The sequence below is a fragment of the Somniosus microcephalus genome, chromosome 15, assembly GCF_052327205.1.
Source record: "Somniosus microcephalus isolate GS21.2 chromosome 15, FLI_Smic_1.0, whole genome shotgun sequence".
Classification (NCBI taxonomy): domain Eukaryota; kingdom Metazoa; phylum Chordata; class Chondrichthyes; order Squaliformes; family Somniosidae; genus Somniosus; species Somniosus microcephalus.
The window spans coordinates 58,431,605-58,454,691 of NC_141001.1; the positions used below are offsets into that span (position 1 = coordinate 58,431,605).

The 23,087-nt window shown below is 49.8% G+C and overlaps 16 non-coding genes across 16 annotated transcripts; all 16 read left to right on the plus strand.

The window, feature by feature from the left end:
* Positions 1 to 704: 704 nt before the first annotated feature.
* LOC147106930 (signal recognition particle RNA) lies at positions 705 to 1,002 on the plus strand. Its single transcript, XR_015081221.1, has one exon.
* A 1,160-nt stretch (positions 1,003 to 2,162) lies between these two features.
* Positions 2,163 to 2,460, plus strand: LOC147106931 (signal recognition particle RNA). Its single transcript, XR_015081136.1, has one exon.
* Positions 2,461 to 3,599: 1,139 nt separating this feature from the next.
* On the plus strand, positions 3,600 to 3,897 carry LOC147106932 (signal recognition particle RNA). The gene has a single exon (XR_015081153.1).
* A 1,138-nt stretch (positions 3,898 to 5,035) lies between these two features.
* On the plus strand, positions 5,036 to 5,333 carry LOC147106933 (signal recognition particle RNA). The gene has a single exon (XR_015081137.1).
* Positions 5,334 to 6,471: 1,138 nt separating this feature from the next.
* LOC147106934 (signal recognition particle RNA) lies at positions 6,472 to 6,769 on the plus strand. The gene has a single exon (XR_015081180.1).
* Positions 6,770 to 7,897: 1,128 nt separating this feature from the next.
* On the plus strand, positions 7,898 to 8,196 carry LOC147106935 (signal recognition particle RNA). Its single transcript, XR_015081226.1, has one exon.
* A 1,138-nt stretch (positions 8,197 to 9,334) lies between these two features.
* On the plus strand, positions 9,335 to 9,632 carry LOC147106936 (signal recognition particle RNA). The gene has a single exon (XR_015081230.1).
* A 1,138-nt stretch (positions 9,633 to 10,770) lies between these two features.
* Positions 10,771 to 11,068, plus strand: LOC147106937 (signal recognition particle RNA). Its single transcript, XR_015081165.1, has one exon.
* Positions 11,069 to 12,204: 1,136 nt separating this feature from the next.
* On the plus strand, positions 12,205 to 12,503 carry LOC147106938 (signal recognition particle RNA). Its single transcript, XR_015081215.1, has one exon.
* Positions 12,504 to 13,633: 1,130 nt separating this feature from the next.
* On the plus strand, positions 13,634 to 13,938 carry LOC147106939 (signal recognition particle RNA). The gene has a single exon (XR_015081216.1).
* Positions 13,939 to 15,068: 1,130 nt separating this feature from the next.
* Positions 15,069 to 15,366, plus strand: LOC147106940 (signal recognition particle RNA). Its single transcript, XR_015081177.1, has one exon.
* Positions 15,367 to 16,496: 1,130 nt separating this feature from the next.
* On the plus strand, positions 16,497 to 16,795 carry LOC147106941 (signal recognition particle RNA). The gene has a single exon (XR_015081178.1).
* Positions 16,796 to 17,933: 1,138 nt separating this feature from the next.
* LOC147106942 (signal recognition particle RNA) lies at positions 17,934 to 18,237 on the plus strand. The gene has a single exon (XR_015081209.1).
* Positions 18,238 to 19,375: 1,138 nt separating this feature from the next.
* LOC147106943 (signal recognition particle RNA) lies at positions 19,376 to 19,674 on the plus strand. Its single transcript, XR_015081181.1, has one exon.
* A 1,138-nt stretch (positions 19,675 to 20,812) lies between these two features.
* On the plus strand, positions 20,813 to 21,111 carry LOC147106944 (signal recognition particle RNA). Its single transcript, XR_015081179.1, has one exon.
* A 1,138-nt stretch (positions 21,112 to 22,249) lies between these two features.
* LOC147106945 (signal recognition particle RNA) lies at positions 22,250 to 22,553 on the plus strand. The gene has a single exon (XR_015081210.1).
* The last annotated feature ends 534 nt before the right edge of the window (positions 22,554 to 23,087 follow it).

A 23,087-nucleotide genomic window follows, 5' to 3' on the forward strand; every position in this document is an offset into this window, starting at 1 on the left:
CATACATTTAGTTTGGCAATCACTCACATTCAATCTAATTCTTTGCTCGTTTCCTACCCTTTCACTCATTCAGTTATGCAATTCACTGTTTTTCCAACATTAGCAGCTCTCGACGCTGCGGGCTGCATTTTACTCACTGCAAATGCAACCGAGCGAGACACAGCAAAAGTTTCCTTATAATTTGCACTGACTCAACTTATCTCCAAGCCCCATTGTGAGATCACCGAAAGCCCACTGTTCAACGTCGTCGCTACTTAATGTAACCCGAAGGAGAAGGCCAGGGCAGAAGATAGGGGCCGAGGAAACAAACAATGCTCACTGATTGTGACTTGACCGCTTCACTTAGTAAGAACTGTGCGTCAGTGAGATATTTTACATCAGAAATGACTCTGCTCCTCCGTGCTGCAATCCTCGCAGCAAACGCGAATCTGAACGACAGCCAACCGACACGCCGCCTGTCACATTTTGCAAGGCACTGATACTTGCGCTGAAGGCTAGTATAGCCGAATAGAATCGGAATGCTGTCCTTGCCCAGAAATGTGCAATCACTGAAATTGTCTTGATGTTCTTACTTAGTCGTCACCGGAGCATGCAATGACACCAGATGAGTAAAGGAAGCACAGCATCATACCTGCATTAACTCAGTGCAGGCGAGCAGCTGCTGCCATTTTGAACTGAAGGCAGCTGAAACAAGAGCAAAAGCTGCCGGGTGCGGTGGCGCGCACCTGTGATCCCGCTGCTGGGAGGCTGAGGCTGTAGGATTGCTTGAGGTCAGGAGTTCTGGGCTGCCGTCTTCTGTGCCGATCGGGTGTCCGCACTAAGAGCAGTATCCACATGGTAGTCCTAGGATAACCTGGGCTCACCAGGTCGGATAAAGCGCGGTGAACCGGCCCAGGTCGGAAACGGAGCAGGTCAAAGCCCCCGTGCTGCTCGGTAGTCGGGTCGCCCTTGTGAATAGAGGCTGCAGTGCAGCCTGGCCAATACAGTGAGACGCATCCTTTTCCCACTCTCTGCTTTACAACAAACAAACAAACAAAAAACCTCCACACGTGTCCATCGCCAACACTGCAAACAAACTCGCTGCCTTTTCTCCCCACATTCAGTCACACCACACTAATCTTGCGACCCGCAATGATTTCCCCTCTCACATCCAATATCATCGCCACAACAAAGCCTCACACTTTACAACATCTTAATCTTCACCAGCCCCCCACGCACATGCACACACACTCTCCCCATCATTATCATCACGGCATTTTACTACCACATTCCCCACTTTGTCTCCGTCACATTCAACTCACGCTTACTGCTCCCTGCTGCTCACTGCAGCCACTGCACTTACAAAATCTCCACTTTACACAATTATGCTCGCCGCGGCCACGAGAGAGCGCAAATCTCATTTCATTCTCCTCCACACTTGACCCACTCCTAAATGGCATACATTTAGTTTGGCAATCACTCACATTTAGTTTGGCAATCACTCACATTCAATCTAATTCTTTGCTCGTTTCCTACCCTTTCACTCATTCAGTTATGCAATTCACTGTTTTTCCAACATTAGCAGCTCTCGACGCTGCGGGCTGCATTTTACTCACTGCAAATGCAACCGAGCGAGACACAGCAAAAGTTTCCTTATAATTTACACTGACTCAACTTATCTCCAAGCCCCATTGTGAGATCACCGAAAGCCCACTGTTCAACGTCGTCGCTACTTAATGTAACCCGAAGGAGAAGGCCAGGGCAGAAGATAGGGGCCGAGGAAACAAACAATGCTCACTGATTGTGACTTGACCGCTTCACTTAGTAAGAACTGTGCGTCAGTGAGATATTTTACATCAGAAATGACTCTGCTCCTCCGTGCTGCAATCCTCGCAGCAAACGCGAATCTGAACGACAGCCAACCGACACGCCGCCTGTCACATTTTGCAAGGCACTGATACTTGCGCTGAAGGCTAGTATAGCCGAATAGAATCGGAATGCTGTCCTTGCCCAGAAATGTGCAATCACTGAAATTGTCTTGATGTTCTTACTTAGTCGTCACCGGAGCATGCAATGACACCAGATGAGTAAAGGAAGCACAGCATCATACCTGCATTAACTCAGTGCAGGCGAGCAGCTGCTGCCATTTTGAACTGAAGGCAGCTGAAACAAGAGCAAAAGCTGCCGGGTGCGGTGGCGCGCACCTGTGATCCCGCTGCTGGGAGGCTGAGGCTGTAGGATTGCTTGAGGTCAGGAGTTCTGGGCTGCCGTCTTCTGTGCCGATCGGGTGTCCGCACTAAGAGCAGTATCCACATGGTGGTCCTAGGATAACCTGGGCTCACCAGGTCGGATAAAGCGGGGTGAACCGGCCCAGGTCGGAAACGGAGCAGGTCAAAGCCCCCGTGCTGCTCGGTAGTCGGGTCGCACTTGTGAATAGAGGCTGCAGTGCAGCCTGGCCAATACAGTGAGACGCATCCTTTTCCCACTCTCTGCTTTACAACAAACAAACAAACAAAAAACCTCCACACGTGTCCATCAGCCAACACTGCAAACAAACTCGCTGCCTTTTCTCCCCACATTCAGTCACACCACACTAATCTTGCGACCCGCAATGATTTCCCCTCTCACATCCAATATCATCGCCACAACAAAGCCTCACACTTTACAACATCTTAATCTTCACCAGCCCCCCACGCACATGCACACACACTCTCCCCATCATTATCATCACGGCATTTTACTACCACATTCCCCACTTTGTCTCCGTCACATTCAACTCACGCTTACTGCTCCCTGCTGCTCACTGCAGCCACTGCACTTACAAAATCTCCACTTTACACAATTATGCTCGCCGCGGCCACGAGAGAGCGCAAATCTCATTTCATTCTCCTCCACACTTGACCCACTACTAAATGGCATACATTTAGTTTGGCAATCACTCACATTCAATCTAATTCTTTGCTCGTTTCCTACCCTTTCACTCATTCAGTTATGCAATTCACTGTTTTTCCAACATTAGCAGCTCTCGACGCTGCGGGCTGCATTTTACTCACTGCAAATGCAACCGAGCGAGACACAGCAAAAGTTTCCTTATAATTTACACTGACTCAACTTATCTCCAAGCCCCATTGTGAGATCACCGAAAGCCCACTGTTCAACGTCGTCGCTACTTAATGTAACCCGAAGGAGAAGGCCAGGGCAGAAGATAGGGGCCGAGGAAACAAACAATGCTCACTGATTGTGACTTGACCGCTTCACTTAGTAAGAACTGTGCGTCAGTGAGATATTTTACATCAGAAATGACTCTGCTCCTCCGTGCTGCAATCCTCGCAGCAAACGCGAATCTGAACGACAGCCAACCGACACGCCGCCTGTCACATTTTGCAAGGCACTGATACTTGCGCTGAAGGCTAGTATAGCCGAATAGAATCGGAATGCTGTCCTTGCCCAGAAATGTGCAATCACTGAAATTGTCTTGATGTTCTTACTTAGTCGTCACCGGAGCATGCAATGACACCAGATGAGTAAAGGAAGCACAGCATCATACCTGCATTAACTCAGTGCAGGCGAGCAGCTGCTGCCATTTTGAACTGAAGGCAGCTGAAACAAGAGCAAAAGCTGCCGGGTGCGGTGGCGCGCACCTGTGATCCCGCTGCTGGGAGGCTGAGGCTGTAGGATTGCTTGAAGTCAGGAGTTCTGGGCTGCCGTCTTCTGTGCCGATCGGGTGTCCGCACTAAGAGCAGTATCCACATGGTGGTCCTAGGAGAACCTGGGCTCACCAGGTCGGATAAAGCGGGGTGAACCGGCCCAGGTCGGAAACGGAGCAGGTCAAAGCCCCCGTGCTGCTCGGTAGTCGGGTCGCACTTGTGAATAGAGGCTGCAGTGCAGCCTGGCCAATACAGTGAGACGCATCCTTTTCCCACTCTCTGCTTTACAACAAACAAACAAACAAAAAACCTCCACACGTGTCCATCGCCAACACTGCAAACAAACTCGCTGCCTTTTCTCCCCACATTCAGTCACACCACACTAATCTTGCGACCCGCAATGATTTCCCCTCTCACATCCAATATCATCGCCACAACAAAGCCTCACACTTTACAACATCTTAATCTTCACCAGCCCCCCACGTACATGCACACACACTCTCCCCATCATTATCATCACGGCATTTTACTACCACATTCCCCACTTTGTCTCCGTCACATTCAACTCACGCTTACTGCTCCCTGCTGCTCACTGCAGCCACTGCACTTACAAAATCTCCACTTTACACAATTATGCTCGCCGCGGCCACGAGAGAGCGCAAATCTCATTTCATTCTCCTCCACACTTGACCCACTACTAAATGGCATACATTTAGTTTGGCAATCACTCACATTCAATCTAATTCTTTGCTCGTTTCCTACCCTTTCACTCATTCAGTTATGCAATTCACTGTTTTTCCAACATTAGCAGCTCTCGACGCTGCGGGCTGCATTTTACTCACTGCAAATGCAACCGAGCGAGACACAGCAAAAGTTTCCTTATAATTTACACTGACTCAACTTATCTCCAAGCCCCATTGTGAGTTCACCGAAAGCCCACTGTTCAACGTCGTCGCTACTTAATGTAACCCGAAGGAGAAGGCCAGGGCAGAAGATAGGGGCCGAGGAAACAAACAATGCTCACTGATTGTGACTTGACCGCTTCACTTAGTAAGAACTGTGCGTCAGTGAGATATTTTACATCAGAAATGACTCTGCTCCTCCGTGCTGCAATCCTCGCAGCAAACGCGAATCTGAACGACAGCCAACCGACACGCCGCCTGTCACATTTTGCAAGGCACTGATACTTGCGCTGAAGGCTAGTATAGCCGAATAGAATCGGAATGCTGTCCTTGCCCAGAAATGTGCAATCACTGAAATTGTCTTGATGTTCTTACTTAGTCGTCACCGGAGCATGCAATGACACCAGATGAGTAAAGGAAGCACAGCATCATACCTGCATTAACTCAGTGCAGGCGAGCAGCTGCTGCCATTTTGAACTGAAGGCAGCTGAAACAAGAGCAAAAGCTGCCGGGTGCGGTGGCGCGCACCTGTGATCCCGCTGCTGGGAGGCTGAGGCTGTAGGATTGCTTGAGGTCAGGAGTTCTGGGCTGCCGTCTTCTGTGCCGATCGGGTGTCCGCACTAAGAGCAGTATCCACATGGTGGTCCTAGGATAACCTGGGCTCACCAGGTCGGATAAAGCGGGGTGAACCGGCCCAGGTCGGAAACGGAGCAGGTCAAAGCCCCCGTGCTGCTCGGTAGTCGGGTCGCACTTGTGAATAGAGGCTGCAGTGCAGCCTGGCCAATACAGTGAGACGCATCCTTTTCCCACTCTCTGCTTTACAACAAACAAACAAACAAAAAACCTCCACACGTGTCCATCGCCAACACTGCAAACAAACTCGCTGCCTTTTCTCCCCACATTCAGTCGCACCACACTAATCTTGCGACCCGCAATGATTTCCCCTCTCACATCCAATATCATCGCCACAACAAAGCCTCACACTTTACAACATCTTAATCTTCACCAGCCCCCCACGCACATGCACACACACTCTCCCCATCATTATCATCACGGCATTTTACTACCACATTCCCCACTTTGTCTCCGTCACATTCAACTCACGCTTACTGCTCCCTGCTGCTCACTGCAGCCACTGCACTTACAAAATCTCCACTTTACACAATTATGCTCGCCGCGGCCACGAGAGAGCGCAAATCTCATTTCATTCTCCTCCACACTTGACCCACTACTAAATGGCATACATTTAGTTTGGCAATCACTCACATTCAATCTAATTCTTTGCTCGTTTCCTACCCTTTCACTCATTCAGTTATGCAATTCACTGTTTTTCCAACATTAGCAGCTCTCGACGCTGCGGGCTGCATTTTACTCACTGCAAATGCAACCGAGCGAGACACAGCAAAAGTTTCCTTATAATTTACACTGACTCAACTTATCTCCAAGCCCCATTGTGAGTTCACCGAAAGCCCACTGTTCAACGTCGTCGCTACTTAATGTAACCCGAAGGAGAAGGCCAGGGCAGAAGATAGGGGCCGAGGAAACAAACAATGCTCACTGATTGTGACTTGACCGCTTCACTTAGTAAGAACTGTGCGTCAGTGAGATATTTTACATCAGAAATGACTCTGCTCCTCCGTGCTGCAATCCTCGCAGCAAACGCGAATCTGAACGACAGCCAACCGACACGCCGCCTGTCACATTTTGCAAGGCACTGATACTTGCGCTGAAGGCTAGTATAGCCGAATAGAATCGGAATGCTGTCCTTGCCCAGAAATGTGCAATCACTGAAATTGTCTTGATGTTCTTACTTAGTCGTCACCGGAGCATGCAATGACACCAGATGAGTAAAGGAAGCACAGCATCATACCTGCATTAACTCAGTGCAGGCGAGCAGCTGCTGCCATTTTGAACTGAAGGCAGCTGAAACAAGAGCAAAAGCTGCCGGGTGCGGTGGCGCGCACCTGTGATCCCACTGCTGGGAGGCTGAGGCTGTAGGATTGCTTGAGGTCAGGAGTTCTGGGCTGCCGTCTTCTGTGCCGATCGGGTGTCCGCACTAAGAGCAGTATCCACATGGTGGTCCTAGGATAACCTGGGCTCACCAGGTCGGATAAAGCGGGGTGAACCGGCCCAGGTCGGAAACGGAGCAGGTCAAAGCCCCCGTGCTGCTCGGTAGTCGGGTCGCCCTTGTGAATAGAGGCTGCAGTGCAGCCTGGCCAATACAGTGAGACGCATCCTTTTCCCACTCTCTGCTTTACAACAAACAAACAAACAAAAAACCTCCACACGTGTCCATCGCCAACACTGCAAACAAACTCGCTGCCTTTTCTCCCCACATTCAGTCGCACCACACTAATCTTGCGACCCGCAATGATTTCCCCTCTCACATCCAATATCATCGCCACAACAAAGCCTCACACTTTACAACATCTTAATCTTCACCAGCCCCCCACGCACATGCACACACACTCTCCCCATCATTATCATCACGGCATTTTACTACCACATTCCCCACTTTGTCTCCGTCACATTCAACTCACGCTTACTGCTCCCTGCTGCTCACTGCAGCCACTGCACTTACAAAATCTCCACTTTACACAATTATGCTCGCCGCGGCCACGAGAGAGCGCAAATCTCATTTCATTCTCCTCCACACTTGACCCACTACTAAATGGCATACATTTAGTTTGGCAATCACTCACATTCAATCTAATTCTTTGCTCGTTTCCTACCCTTTCACTCATTCAGTTATGCAATTCACTGTTTTTCCAACATTAGCAGCTCTCGACGCTGCGGGCTGCATTTTACTCACTGCAAATGCAACCGAGCGAGACACAGCAAAAGTTTCCTTATAATTTACACTGACTCAACTTATCTCCAAGCCCCATTGTGAGATCACCGAAAGCCCACTGTTCAACGTCGTCGCTACTTAATGTAACCCGAAGGAGAAGGCCAGGGCAGAAGATAGGGGCCGAGGAAACAAACAATGCTCACTGATTGTGACTTGACCGCTTCACTTAGTAAGAACTGTGCGTCAGTGAGATATTTTACATCAGAAATGACTCTGCTCCTCCGTGCTGCAATCCTCGCAGCAAACGCGAATCTGAACGACAGCCAACCGACACGCCGCCTGTCACATTTTGCAAGGCACTGATACTTGCGCTGAAGGCTAGTATAGCCGAATAGAATCGGAATGCTGTCCTTGCCCAGAAATGTGCAATCACTGAAATTGTCTTGATGTTCTTACTTAGTCGTCACCGGAGCATGCAATGACACCAGATGAGTAAAGGAAGCACAGCATCATACCTGCATTAACTCAGTGCAGGCGAGCATTTTGAACTGAAGGCAGCTGAAACAAGAGCAAAAGCTGCCGGGTGCGGTGGCGCGCACCTGTGATCCCGCTGCTGGGAGGCTGAGGCTGTAGGTATTGCTTGAGGTCAGAAGTTCTGGGCTGCCGTCTTCTGTGCCGATCGGGTGTCCGCACTAAGAGCAGTATCCACATGGTGGTCCTAGGATAACCTGGGCTCACCAGGTCGGATAAAGCGGGGTGAACTGGCCCAGGTCGGAAATGGAGCAGGTCAAAGCCCCCGTGCTGCTCGGTAGTCGGGTCGCACTTGTGAATAGAGGCTGCAGTGCAGCCTGGCCAATACAGTGAGACGCATCCTTTTCCCACTCTCTGCTTTACAACAAACAAACAAACAAAAAACCTCCACACGTGTCCATCGCCAACACTGCAAACAAACTCGCTGCCTTTTCTCCCCACATTCAGTCACACCACACTAATCTTGCGACCCGCAATGATTTCCCCTCTCACATCCAATATCATCGCCACAACAAAGCCTCACACTTTACAACATCTTAATCTTCACCAGCCCCCCACGCACATGCACACACACTCTCCCCATCATTATCATCACGGCATTTTACTACCACATTCCCCACTTTGTCTCCGTCACATTCAACTCACGCTTACTGCTCCCTGCTGCTCACTGCAGCCACTGCACTTACAAAATCTCCACTTTACACAATTATGCTCGCCGCGGCCACGAGAGAGCGCAAATCTCATTTCATTCTCCTCCACACTTGACCCACTATTAAATGGCATACATTTAGTTTGGCAATCACTCACATTCAATCTAATTCTTTGCTCGTTTCCTACCCTTTCACTCATTCAGTTATGCAATTCACTGTTTTTCCAACATTAGCAGCTCTCGACGCTGCGGGCTGCATTTTACTCACTGCAAATGCAACCGAGCGAGACACAGCAAAAGTTTCCTTATAATTTACACTGACTCAACTTATCTCCAAGCCCCATTGTGAGATCACCGAAAGCCCACTGTTCAACGTCGTCGCTACTTAATGTAACCCGAAGGAGAAGGCCAGGGCAGAAGATAGGGGCCGAGGAAACAAACAATGCTCACTGATTGTGACTTGACCGCTTCACTTAGTAAGAACTGTGCGTCAGTGAGATATTTTACATCAGAAATGACTCTGCTCCTCCGTGCTGCAATCCTCGCAGCAAACGCGAATCTGAACGACAGCCAACCGACACGCCGCCTGTCACATTTTGCAAGGCACTGATACTTGCGCTGAAGGCTAGTATAGCCGAATAGAATCGGAATGCTGTCCTTGCCCAGAAATGTGCAATCACTGAAATTGTCTTGATGTTCTTACTTAGTCGTCACCGGAGCATGCAATGACACCAGATGAGTAAAGGAAGCACAGCATCATACCTGCATTAACTCAGTGCAGGCGAGCAGCTGCTGCCATTTTGAACTGAAGGCAGCTGAAACAAGAGCAAAAGCTGCCGGGTGCGGTGGCGCGCACCTGTGATCCCGCTGCTGGGAGGCTGAGGCTGTAGGATTGCTTGAGGTCAGGAGTTCTGGGCTGCCGTCTTCTGTGCCGATCGGGTGTCCGCACTAAAAGCAGTATCCACATGGTAGTCCTAGGATAACCTGGGCTCACCAGGTCGGATAAAGCGCGGTGAACCGGCCCAGGTCGGAAACGGAGCAGGTCAAAGCCCCCGTGCTGCTCGGTAGTCGGGTCGCACTTGTGAATAGAGGCTGCAGTGCAGCCTGCCCAATACAGTGAGACGCATCCTTTTCCCACTCTCTGCTTTACAACAAACAAACAAACAAAAAACCTCCACACGTGTCCATCGCCAACACTGCAAACAAACTCGCTGCCTTTTCTCCCCACATTCAGTCACACCACACTAATCTTGCGACCCGCAATGATTTCCCCTCTCACATCCAATATCATCGCCACAACAAAGCCTCACACTTTACAACATCTTAATCTTCACCAGCCCCCCACGCACATGCACACACACTCTCCCCATCATTATCATCACGGCATTTTACTACCACATTCCCCACTTTGTCTCCGTCACATTCAACTCACGCTTACTGCTCCCTGCTGCTCACTGCAGCCACTGCACTTACAAAATCTCCACTTTACACAATTATGCTCGCCGCGGCCACGAGAGAGCGCAAATCTCATTTCATTCTCCTCCACACTTGACCCACTACTAAATGGCATACATTTAGTTTGGCAATCACTCACATTCAATCTAATTCTTTGCTCGTTTCCTACCCTTTCACTCATTCAGTTATGCAATTCACTGTTTTTCCAACATTAGCAGCTCTCGACGCTGCGGGCTGCATTTTACTCACTGCAAATGCAACCGAGCGAGACACAGCAAAAGTTTCCTTATAATTTACACTGACTCAACTTATCTCCAAGCCCCATTGTGAGATCACCGAAAGCCCACTGTTCAACGTCGTCGCTACTTAATGTAACCCGAAGGAGAAGGCCAGGGCAGAAGATAGGGGCCGAGGAAACAAACAATGCTCACTGATTATGACTTGACCGCTTCACTTAGTAAGAACTGTGCGTCAGTGAGATATTTTACATCAGAAATGACTCTGCTCCTCCGTGCTGCAATCCTCGCAGCAAACGCGAATCTGAACGACAGCCAACCGACACGCCGCCTGTCACATTTTGCAAGGCACTGATACTTGCGCTGAAGGCTAGTATAGCCGAATAGAATCGGAATGCTGTCCTTGCCCAGAAATGTGCAATCACTGAAATTGTCTTGATGTTCTTACTTAGTCGTCACCGGAGCATGCAATGACACCAGATGAGTAAAGGAAGCACAGCATCATAACTGCATTAACTCAGTGCAGGCGAGCAGCTGCTGCCATTTTGAACTGAAGGCAGCTGAAACAAGAGCAAAAGCTGCCGGGTGCGGTGGCGCGCACCTGTGATCCCGCTGCTGGGAGGCTGAGGCTGTAGGATTGCTTGAGGTCAGGAGTTCTGGGCTGCCGTCTTCTGTGCCGATCGGGTGTCCGCACTAAGAGCAGTATCCACATGGTAGTCCTAGGATAACCTGGGCTCACCAGGTCGGATAAAGCGGGGTGAACCGGCCCAGGTCGGAAACGGAGCAGGTCAAAGCCCCCGTGCTGCTCGGTAGTCGGGTCGCACTTGTGAATAGAGGCTGCAGTGCAGCCTGGCCAATACAGTGAGACGCATCCTTTTCCCACTCTCTGCTTTACAACAAACAAACAAACAAAAAACCTCCACACGTGTCCATCGCCAACACTGCAAACAAACTCGCTGCCTTTTCTCCCCACATTCAGTCACACCACACTAATCTTGCGACCCGCAATGATTTCCCCTCTCACATCCAATATCATCGCCACAACAAAGCCTCACACTTTACAACATCTTAATCTTCACCAGCCCCCCACGCACATGCACACACACTCTCCCCATCATTATCATCACGGCATTTTACTACCACATTCCCCACTTTGTCTCCGTCACATTCAACTCACGCTTACTGCTCCCTGCTGCTCACTGCAGCCACTGCACTTACAAAATCTCCACTTTACACAATTATGCTCGCCGCGGCCACGAGAGAGCGCAAATCTCATTTCATTCTCCTCCACACTTGACCCACTCCTAAATGGCATACATTTAGTTTGGCAATCACTCACATTCAATCTAATTCTTTGCTCGTTTCCTACCCTTTCACTCATTCAGTTATGCAATTCACTGTTTTTCCAACATTAGCAGCTCTCGACGCTGCGGGCTGCATTTTACTCACTGCAAATGCAACCGAGCGAGACACAGCAAAAGTTTCCTTATAATTTACACTGACAACTTATCTCCAAGCCCCATTGTGAGATCACCGAAAGCCCACTGTTCAACGTCGTCGCTACTTAATGTAACCCGAAGGAGAAGGCCAGGGCAGAAGATAGGGGCCGAGGAAACAAACAATGCTCACTGATTGTGACTTGACCGCTTCACTTAGTAAGAACTGTGCGTCAGTGAGATATTTTACATCAGAAATGACTCTGCTCCTCCGTGCTGCAATCCTCGCAGCAAACGCGAATCTGAACGACAGCCAACCGACACGCCGCCTGTCACATTTTGCAAGGCACTGATACTTGCGCTGAAGGCTAGTATAGCCGAATAGAATCGGAATGCTGTCCTTGCCCAGAAATGTGCAATCACTGAAATTGTCTTGATGTTCTTACTTAGTCGTCACCGGAGCATGCAATGACACCAGATGAGTAAAGGAAGCACAGCATCATACCTGCATTAACTCAGTGCAGGCGAGCAGCTGCTGCCATTTTGAACTGAAGGCAGCTGAAACAAGAGCAAAAGCTGCCGGGTGCGGTGGCGCGCACCTGTGATCCCGCTGCTGGGAGGCTGAGGCTGTAGTGATTGCTTGAGGTCAGGAGTTCTGGGCTGCCGTCTTCTGTGCCGATCGGGTGTCCGCACTAAGAGCAGTATCCACATGGTGGTCCTAGGATAACCTGGGCTCACCAGATCGGATAAAGCGGGGTGAACCGGCCCAGGTCGGAAACGGAGCAGGTCAAAGCCCCCGTGCTGCTCGGTAGTCGGGTCGCACTTGTGAATAGAGGCTGCAGTGCAGCCTGGCCAATACAGTGAGACGCATCCTTTTCCCACTCTCTGCTTTACAACAAACAAAAAACCTCCACACGTGTCCATCGCCAACACTGCAAACAAACTCGCTGCCTTTTCTCCCCACATTCAGTCACACCACACTAATCTTGCGACCCGCAATGATTTCCCCTCTCACATCCAATATCATCGCCACAACAAAGCCTCACACTTTACAACATCTTAATCTTCACCAGCCCCCCACGCACATGCACACACACTCTCCCCATCATTATCATCACGGCATTTTACTACCACATTCCCCACTTTGTCTCCGTCACATTCAACTCACGCTTACTGCTCCCTGCTGCTCACTGCAGCCACTGCACTTACAAAATCTCCACTTTACACAATTATGCTCGCCGCGGCCACGAGAGAGCGCAAATCTCATTTCATTCTCCTCCACACTTGACCCACTACTAAATGGCATACATTTAGTTTGGCAATCACTCACATTCAATCTAATTCTTTGCTCGTTTCCTACCCTTTCACTCATTCAGTTATGCAATTCACTGTTTTTCCAACATTAGCAGCTCTCGACGCTGCGGGCTGCATTTTACTCACTGCAAATGCAACCGAGCGAGACACAGCAAAAGTTTCCTTATAATTTACACTGACTCAACTTATCTCCAAGCCCCATTGTGAGATCACCGAAAGCCCACTGTTCAACGTCGTCGCTACTTAATGTAACCCGAAGGAGAAGGCCAGGGCAGAAGATAGGGGCCGAGGAAACAAACAATGCTCACTGATTGTGACTTGACCGCTTCACTTAGTAAGAACTGTGCGTCAGTGAGATATTTTACATCAGAAATGACTCTGCTCCTCCGTGCTGCAATCCTCGCAGCAAACGCGAATCTGAACGACAGCCAACCGACACGCCGCCTGTCACATTTTGCAAGGCACTGATACTTGCGCTGAAGGCTAGTATAGCCGAATAGAATCGGAATGCTGTCCTTGCCCAGAAATGTGCAATCACTGAAATTGTCTTGATGTTCTTACTTAGTCGTCACCGGAGCATGCAATGACACCAGATGAGTAAAGGAAGCACAGCATCATACCTGCATTAACTCAGTGCAGGCGAGCAGCTGCTGCCATTTTGAACTGAAGGCAGCTGAAACAAGAGCAAAAGCTGCCGGGTGCGGTGGCGCGCACCTGTGATCCCGCTGCTGGGAGGCTGAGGCTGAGGCTGTAGGATTGCTTGAGGTCAGGAGTTCTGGGCTGCCGTCTTCTGTGCCGATCGGGTGTCCGCACTAAGAGCAGTATCCACATGGTGGTCCTAGGATAACCTGGGCTCACCAGGTCGGATTAAAGCGGGGTGAACCGGCCCAGGTCGGAAACGGAGCAGGTCAAAGCCCCCGTGCTGCTCGGTAGTCGGGTCGCACTTGTGAATAGAGGCTGCAGTGCAGCCTGGCCAATACAGTGAGACGCATCCTTTTCCCACTCTCTGCTTTACAACAAACAAAAAACCTCCACACGTGTCCATCGCCAACACTGCAAACAAACTCGCTGCCTTTTCTCCCCACATTCAGTCACACCACACTAATCTTGCGACCCGCAATGATTTCCCCTCTCACATCCAATATCATCGCCACAACAAAGCCTCACACTTTACAACATCTTAATCTTCACCAGCCCCCCACGCACATGCACACACACTCTCCCCATCATTATCATCACGGCATTTTACTACCACATTCCCCACTTTGTCTCCGTCACATTCAACTCACGCTTACTGCTCCCTGCTGCTCACTGCAGCCACTGCACTTACAAAATCTCCACTTTACACAATTATGCTCGCCGCGGCCACGAGAGAGCGCAAATCTCATTTCATTCTCCTCCACACTTGACCCACTACTAAATGGCATACATTTAGTTTGGCAATCACTCACATTCAATCTAATTCTTTGCTCGTTTCCTACCCTTTCACTCATTCAGTTATGCAATTCACTGTTTTTCCAACATTAGCAGCTCTCGACGCTGCGGGCTGCATTTTACTCACTGCAAATGCAACCGAGCGAGACACAGCAAAAGTTTCCTTATAATTTACACTGACTCAACTTATCTCCAAGCCCCATTGTGAGATCACCGAAAGCCCACTGTTCAACGTCGTCGCTACTTAATGTAACCCGAAGGAGAAGGCCAGGGCAGAAGATAGGGGCCGAGGAAACAAACAATGCTCACTGATTGTGACTTGACCGCTTCACTTAGTAAGAACTGTGCGTCAGTGAGATATTTTACATCAGAAATGACTCTGCTCCTCCGTGCTGCAATCCTCGCAGCAAACGCGAATCTGAACGACAGCCAACCGACACGCCGCCTGTCACATTTTGCAAGGCACTGATACTTGCGCTGAAGGCTAGTATAGCCGAATAGAATCGGAATGCTGTCCTTGCCCAGAAATGTGCAATCACTGAAATTGTCTTGATGTTCTTACTTAGTCGTCACCGGAGCATGCAATGACACCAGATGAGTAAAGGAAGCACAGCATCATACCTGCATTAACTCAGTGCAGGCGAGCAGCTGCTGCCATTTTGAACTGAAGGCAGCTGAAACAATAGCAAAAGCTGCCGGGTGCGGTGGCGCGCACCTGTGATCCCGCTGCTGGGAGGCTGAGGCTGTAGGATTGCTTGAAGTCAGGAGTTCTGGGCTGCCGTCTTCTGTGCCGATCGGGTGTCCGCACTAAGAGCAGTATCCACATGGTGGTCCTAGGATAACCTGGGCTCACCAGGTCGGATAAAGCGGGGTGAACCGGCCCAGGTCGGAAACGGAGCAGGTCAAAGCCCCCGTGCTGCTCGGTAGTCGGGTCGCACTTGTGAATAGAGGCTGCAGTGCAGCCTGGCCAATACAGTGAGACGCATCCTTTTCCCACTCTCTGCTTTACAACAAACAAAAATCCTCCACACGTGTCCATCGCCAACACTGCAAACAAACTCGCTGCCTTTTCTCCCCACATTCAGTCACACCACACTAATCTTGCGACCCGCAATGATTTCCCCTCTCACATCCAATATCATCGCCACAACAAAGCCTCACACTTTACAACATCTTAATCTTCAACAGCCCCCCACGCACATGCACACACACTCTCCCCATCATTATCATCACGGCATTTTACTACCACATTCCCCACTTTGTCTCCGTCACATTCAACTCACGCTTACTGCTCCCTGCTGCTCACTGCAGCCACTGCACTTACAAAATCTCCACTTTACACAATTATGCTCGCCGCGGCCACGAGAGAGCGCAAATCTCATTTCATTCTCCTCCACACTTGACCCACTACTAAATGGCATACATTTAGTTTGGCAATCACTCACATTCAATCTAATTCTTTGCTCGTTTCCTACCCTTTCACTCATTCAGTTATGCAATTCACTGTTTTTCCAACATTAGCAGCTCTCGACGCTGCGGGCTGCATTTTACTCACTGCAAATGCAACCGAGCGAGACACAGCAAAAGTTTCCTTATAATTTACACTGACTCAACTTATCTCCAAGCCCCATTGTGAGATCACCGAAAGCCCACTGTTCAACGTCGTCGCTACTTAATGTAACCCGAAGGAGAAGGCCAGGGCAGAAGATAGGGGCCGAGGAAACAAACAATGCTCACTGATTGTGACTTGACCGCTTCACTTAGTAAGAACTGTGCGTCAGTGAGATATTTTACATCAGAAATGACTCTGCTCCTCCGTGCTGCAATCCTCGCAGCAAACGCGAATCTGAACGACAGCCAACCGACACGCCGCCTGTCACATTTTGCAAGGCACTGATACTTGCGCTGAAGGCTAGTATAGCCGAATAGAATCGGAATGCTGTCCTTGCCCAGAAATGTGCAATCACTGAAATTGTCTTGATGTTCTTACTTAGTCGTCACCGGAGCATGCAATGACACCAGATGAGTAAAGGAAGCACAGCATCATACCTGCATTAACTCAGTGCAGGCGAGCAGCTGCTGCCATTTTGAACTGAAGGCAGCTGAAACAAGAGCAAAAGCTGCCGGGTGCGGTGGCGCGCACCTGTGATCCCGCTGCTGAGGAGGCTGAGGCTGTAGGATTGCTTGAGGTCAGGAGTTCTGGGCTGCCGTCTTCTGTGCCGATCGGGTGTCCGCACTAAGAGCAGTATCCACATGGTGGTCCTAGGATAACCTGGGCTCACCAGGTCGGATAAAGCGGGGTGAACCGGCCCAGGTCGGAAACGGAGCAGGTCAAAGCCCCCGTGCTGCTCGGTAGTCGGGTCGCACTTGTGAATAGAGGCTGCAGTGCAGCCTGGCCAATACAGTGAGACGCATCCTTTTCCCACTCTCTGCTTTACAACAAACAAACAAACAAAAATCCTCCACACGTGTCCATCGCCAACACTGCAAACAAACTCGCTGCCTTTTCTCCCCACATTCAGTCACACCACACTAATCTTGCGACCCGCAATGATTTCCCCTCTCACATCCAATATCATCGCCACAACAAAGCCTCACACTTTACAACATCTTAATCTTCACCAGCCCCCCACGCACATGCACACACACTCTCCCCATCATTATCATCACGGCATTTTACTACCACATTCCCCACTTTGTCTCCGTCACATTCAACTCACGCTTACTGCTCCCTGCTGCTCACTGCAGCCACTGCACTTACAAAATCTCCACTTTACACAATTATGCTCGCCGCGGCCACGAGAGAGCGCAAATCTCATTTCATTCTCCTCCACACTTGACCCACTACTAAATGGCATACATTTAGTTTGGCAATCACTCACATTCAATCTAATTCTTTGCTCGTTTCCTACCCTTTCATTCATTCAGTTATGCAATTCACTGTTTTTCCAACATTAGCAGCTCTCGACGCTGCGGGCTGCATTTTACTCACTGCAAATGCAACCGAGCGAGACACAGCAAAAGTTTCCTTATAATTTACACTGACTCAACTTATCTCCAAGCCCCATTGTGAGATCACCGAAAGCCCACTGTTCAACGTCGTCGCTACTTAATGTAACCCGAAGGAGAAGGCCAGGGCAGAAGATAGGGGCCGAGGAAACAAACAATGCTCACTGATTGTGACTTGACCGCTTCACTTAGTAAGAACTGTGCGTCAGTGAGATATTTTACATCAGAAATGACTCTGCTCCTCCGTGCTGCAATCCTCGCAGCAAACGCGAATCTGAACGACAGCCAACCGACACGCCGCCTGTCACATTTTGCAAGGCACTGATACTTGCGCTGAAGGCTAGTATAGCCGAATAGAATCGGAATGCTGTCCTTGCCCAGAAATGAGCAATCACTGAAATTGTCTTGATGTTCTTACTTAGTCGTCACCGGAGCATGCAATGACACCAGATGAGTAAAGGAAGCACAGCATCATACCTGCATTAACTCAGTGCAGGCGAGCAGCTGCTGCCATTTTGAACTGAAGGCAGCTGAAACAAGAGCAAAAGCTGCCGGGTGCGGTGGCGCGCACCTGTGATCCCGCTGCTGGGAGGCTGAGGCTGAGGCTGTAGGATTGCTTGAGGTCAGGAGTTCTGGGCTGCCGTCTTCTGTGCCGATCGGGTGTCCGCACTAAGAGCAGTATCCACATGGTGGTCCTAGGATAACCTGGGCTCACCAGGTCGGATAAAGCGGGGTGAACCGGCCCAGGTCGGAAACGGAGCAGGTCAAAGCCCCCGTGCTGCTCGGTAGTCGGGTCGCACTTGTGAATAGAGGCTGCAGTGCAGCCTGGCCAATACAGTGAGACGCATCCTTTTCCCACTCTCTGCTTTACAACAAACAAACAAACAAAAATCCTCCACACGTGTCCATCGCCAACACTGCAAACAAACTCGCTGCCTTTTCTCCCCACATTCAGTCACACCACACTAATCTTGCGACCCGCAATGATTTCCCCTCTCACATCCAATATCATCGCCACAACAAAGCCTCACACTTTACAACATCTTAATCTTCACCAGCCCCCCACGCACATGCACACACACTCTCCCCATCATTATCATCACGGCATTTTACTACCACATTCCCCACTTTGTCTCCGTCACATTCAACTCACGCTTACTGCTCCCTGCTGCTCACTGCAGCCACTGCACTTACAAAATCTCCACTTTACACAATTATGCTCGCCGCGGCCACGAGAGAGCGCAAATCTCATTTCATTCTCCTCCACACTTGACCCACTACTAAATGGCATACATTTAGTTTGGCAATCACTCACATTCAATCTAATTCTTTGCTCGTTTCCTACCCTTTCACTCATTCAGTTATGCAATTCACTGTTTTTCCAACATTAGCAGCTCTCGACGCTGCGGGCTGCATTTTACTCACTGCAAATGCAACCGAGCGAGACACAGCAAAAGTTTCCTTATAATTTACACTGACTCAACTTATCTCCAAGCCCCATTGTGAGATCACCGAAAGCCCACTGTTCAACGTCGTCGCTACTTAATGTAACCCGAAGGAGAAGGCCAGGGCAGAAGATAGGGGCCGAGGAAACAAACAATGCTCACTGATTGTGACTTGACCGCTTCACTTAGTAAGAACTGTGCGTCAGTGAGATATTTTACATCAGAAATGACTCTGCTCCTCCGTGCTGCAATCCTCGCAGCAAACGCGAATCTGAACGACAGCCAACCGACACGCCGCCTGTCACATTTTGCAAGGCACTGATACTTGCGCTGAAGGCTAGTATAGCCGAATAGAATCGGAATGCTGTCCTTGCCCAGAAATGTGCAATCACTGAAATTGTCTTGATGTTCTTACTTAGTCGTCACCGGAGCATGCAATGACACCAGATGAGTAAAGGAAGCACAGCATCATACCTGCATTAACTCAGTGCAGGCGAGCAGCTGCTGCCATTTTGAACTGAAGGCAGCTGAAACAAGAGCAAAAGCTGCCGGGTGCGGTGGCGCGCACCTGTGATCCCGCTGCTGGGAGGCTGAGGCTGTAGGATTGCTTGAGGTCAGGAGTTCTGGGCTGCCGTCTTCTGTGCCGATCGGGTGTCCGCACTAAGAGCAGTATCCACATGGTGGTTCCTAGGATAACCTGGGCTCACCAGGTCGGATAAAGCGGGGTGAACCGGCCCAGGTCGGAAACGGAGCAGGTCAAAGCCCCCGTGCTGCTCGGTAGTCGGGTCGCACTTGTGAATAGAGGCTGCAGTGCAGCCTGGCCAATACAGTGAGACGCATCCTTTTCCCACTCTCTGCTTTACAACAAACAAACAAACAAAAATCCTCCACACGTGTCCATCGCCAACACTGCAAACAAACTCGCTGCCTTTTCTCCCCACATTCAGTCACACCACACTAATCTTGCGACCCGCAATGATTTCCCCTCTCACATCCAATATCATCGCCACAACAAAGCCTCACACTTTACAACATCTTAATCTTCACCAGCCCCCCACGCACATGCACACACACTCTCCCCATCATTATCATCACGGCATTTTACTACCACATTCCCCACTTTGTCTCCGTCACATTCAACTCACGCTTACTGCTCCCTGCTGCTCACTGCAGCCACTGCACTTACAAAATCTCCACTTTACACAATTATGCTCGCCGCGGCCACGAGAGAGCGCAAATCTCATTTCATTCTCCTCCACACTTGACCCACTACTAAATGGCATACATTTAGTTTGGCAATCACTCACATTCAATCTAATTCTTTGCTCGTTTCCTACCCTTTCACTCATTCAGTTATGCAATTCACTGTTTTTCCAACATTAGCAGCTCTCGACGCTGCGGGCTGCATTTTACTCACTGCAAATGCAACCGAGCGAGACACAGCAAAAGTTTCCTTATAATTTACACTGACTCAACTTATCTCCAAGCCCCATTGTGAGATCACCGAAAGCCCACTGTTCAACGTCGTCGCTACTTAATGTAACCCGAAGGAGAAGGCCAGGGCAGAAGATAGGGGCCGAGGAAACAAACAATGCTCACTGATTGTGACTTGACCGCTTCACTTAGTAAGAACTGTGCGTCAGTGAGATATTTTACATCAGAAATGACTCTGCTCCTCCGTGCTGCAATCCTCGCAGCAAACGCGAATCTGAACGACAGCCAACCGACACGCCGCCTGTCACATTTTGCAAGGCACTGATACTTGCGCTGAAGGCTAGTATAGCCGAATAGAATCGGAATGCTGTCCTTGCCCAGAAATGTGCAATCACTGAAATTGTCTTGATGTTCTTACTTAGTCGTCACCGGAGCATGCAATGACACCAGATGAGTAAAGGAAGCACAGCATCATACCTGCATTAACTCAGTGCAGGCGAGCAGCTGCTGCCATTTTGAACTGAAGGCAGCTGAAACAAGAGCAAAAGCTGCCGGGTGCGGTGGCGCGCACCTGTGATCCCGCTGCTGAGGAGGCTGAGGCTGTAGGATTGCTTGAGGTCAGGAGTTCTGGGCTGCCGTCTTCTGTGCCGATCGGGTGTCCGCACTAAGAGCAGTATCCACATGGTGGTCCTAGGATAACCTGGGCTCACCAGGTCGGATAAAGCGGGGTGAACCGGCCCAGGTCGGAAACGGAGCAGGTCAAAGCCCCCGTGCTGCTCGGTAGTCGGGTCGCACTTGTGAATAGAGGCTGCAGTGCAGCCTGGCCAATACAGTGAGACGCATCCTTTTCCCACTCTCTGCTTTACAACAAACAAACAAACAAAAATCCTCCACACGTGTCCATCGCCAACACTGCAAACAAACTCGCTGCCTTTTCTCCCCACATTCAGTCACACCACACTAATCTTGCGACCCGCAATGATTTCCCCTCTCACATCCAATATCATCGCCACAACAAAGCCTCACACTTTACAACATCTTAATCTTCACCAGCCCCCCACGCACATGCACACACACTCTCCCCATCATTATCATCACGGCATTTTACTACCACATTCCCCACTTTGTCTCCGTCACATTCAACTCACGCTTACTGCTCCCTGCTGCTCACTGCAGCCACTGCACTTACAAAATCTCCACTTTACACAATTATGCTCGCCGCGGCCACGAGAGAGCGCAAATCTCATTTCATTCTCCTCCACACTTGACCCACTACTAAATGGCATACATTTAGTTTGGCAATCACTCACATTCAATCTAATTCTTTGCTCGTTTCCTACCCTTTCATTCATTCAGTTATGCAATTCACTGTTTTTCCAACATTAGCAGCTCTCGACGCTGCGGGCTGCATTTTACTCACTGCAAATGCAACCGAGCGAGACACAGCAAAAGTTTCCTTATAATTTACACTGACTCAACTTATCTCCAAGCCCCATTGTGAGATCACCGAAAGCCCACTGTTCAACGTCGTCGCTACTTAATGTAACCCGAAGGAGAAGGCCAGGGCAGAAGATAGGGGCCGAGGAAACAAACAATGCTCACTGATTGTGACTTGACCGCTTCACTTAGTAAGAACTGTGCGTCAGTGAGATATTTTACATCAGAAATGACTCTGCTCCTCCGTGCTGCAATCCTCGCAGCAAACGCGAATCTGAACGACAGCCAACCGACACGCCGCCTGTCACATTTTGCAAGGCACTGATACTTGCGCTGAAGGCTAGTATAGCCGAATAGAATCGGAATGCTGTCCTTGCCCAGAAATGAGCAATCACTGAAATTGTCTTGATGTTCTTACTTAGTCGTCACCGGAGCATGCAATGACACCAGATGAGTAAAGGAAGCACAGCATCATACCTGCATTAACTCAGTGCAGGCGAGCAGCTGCTGCCATTTTGAACTGAAGGCAGCTGAAACAAGAGCAAAAGCTGCCGGGTGCGGTGGCGCGCACCTGTGATCCCGCTGCTGGGAGGCTGAGGCTGAGGCTGTAGGATTGCTTGAGGTCAGGAGTTCTGGGCTGCCGTCTTCTGTGCCGATCGGGTGTCCGCACTAAGAGCAGTATCCACATGGTGGTCCTAGGATAACCTGGGCTCACCAGGTCGGATAAAGCGGGGTGAACCGGCCCAGGTCGGAAACGGAGCAGGTCAAAGCCCCCGTGCTGCTCGGTAGTCGGGTCGCACTTGTGAATAGAGGCTGCAGTGCAGCCTGGCCAATACAGTGAGACGCATCCTTTTCCCACTCTCTGCTTTACAACAAACAAACAAACAAAAATCCTCCACACGTGTCCATCGCCAACACTGCAAACAAACTCGCTGCCTTTTCTCCCCACATTCAGTCACACCACACTAATCTTGCGACCCGCAATGATTTCCCCTCTCACATCCAATATCATCGCCACAACAAAGCCTCACACTTTACAACATCTTAATCTTCACCAGCCCCCCACGCACATGCACACACACTCTCCCCATCATTATCATCACGGCATTTTACTACCACATTCCCCACTTTGTCTCCGTCACATTCAACTCACGCTTACTGCTCCCTGCTGCTCACTGCAGCCACTGCACTTACAAAATCTCCACTTTACACAATTATGCTCGCCGCGGCCACGAGAGAGCGCAAATCTCATTTCATTCTCCTCCACACTTGACCCACTACTAAATGGCATACATTTAGTTTGGCAATCACTCACATTCAATCTAATTCTTTGCTCGTTTCCTACCCTTTCACTCATTCAGTTATGCAATTCACTGTTTTTCCAACAT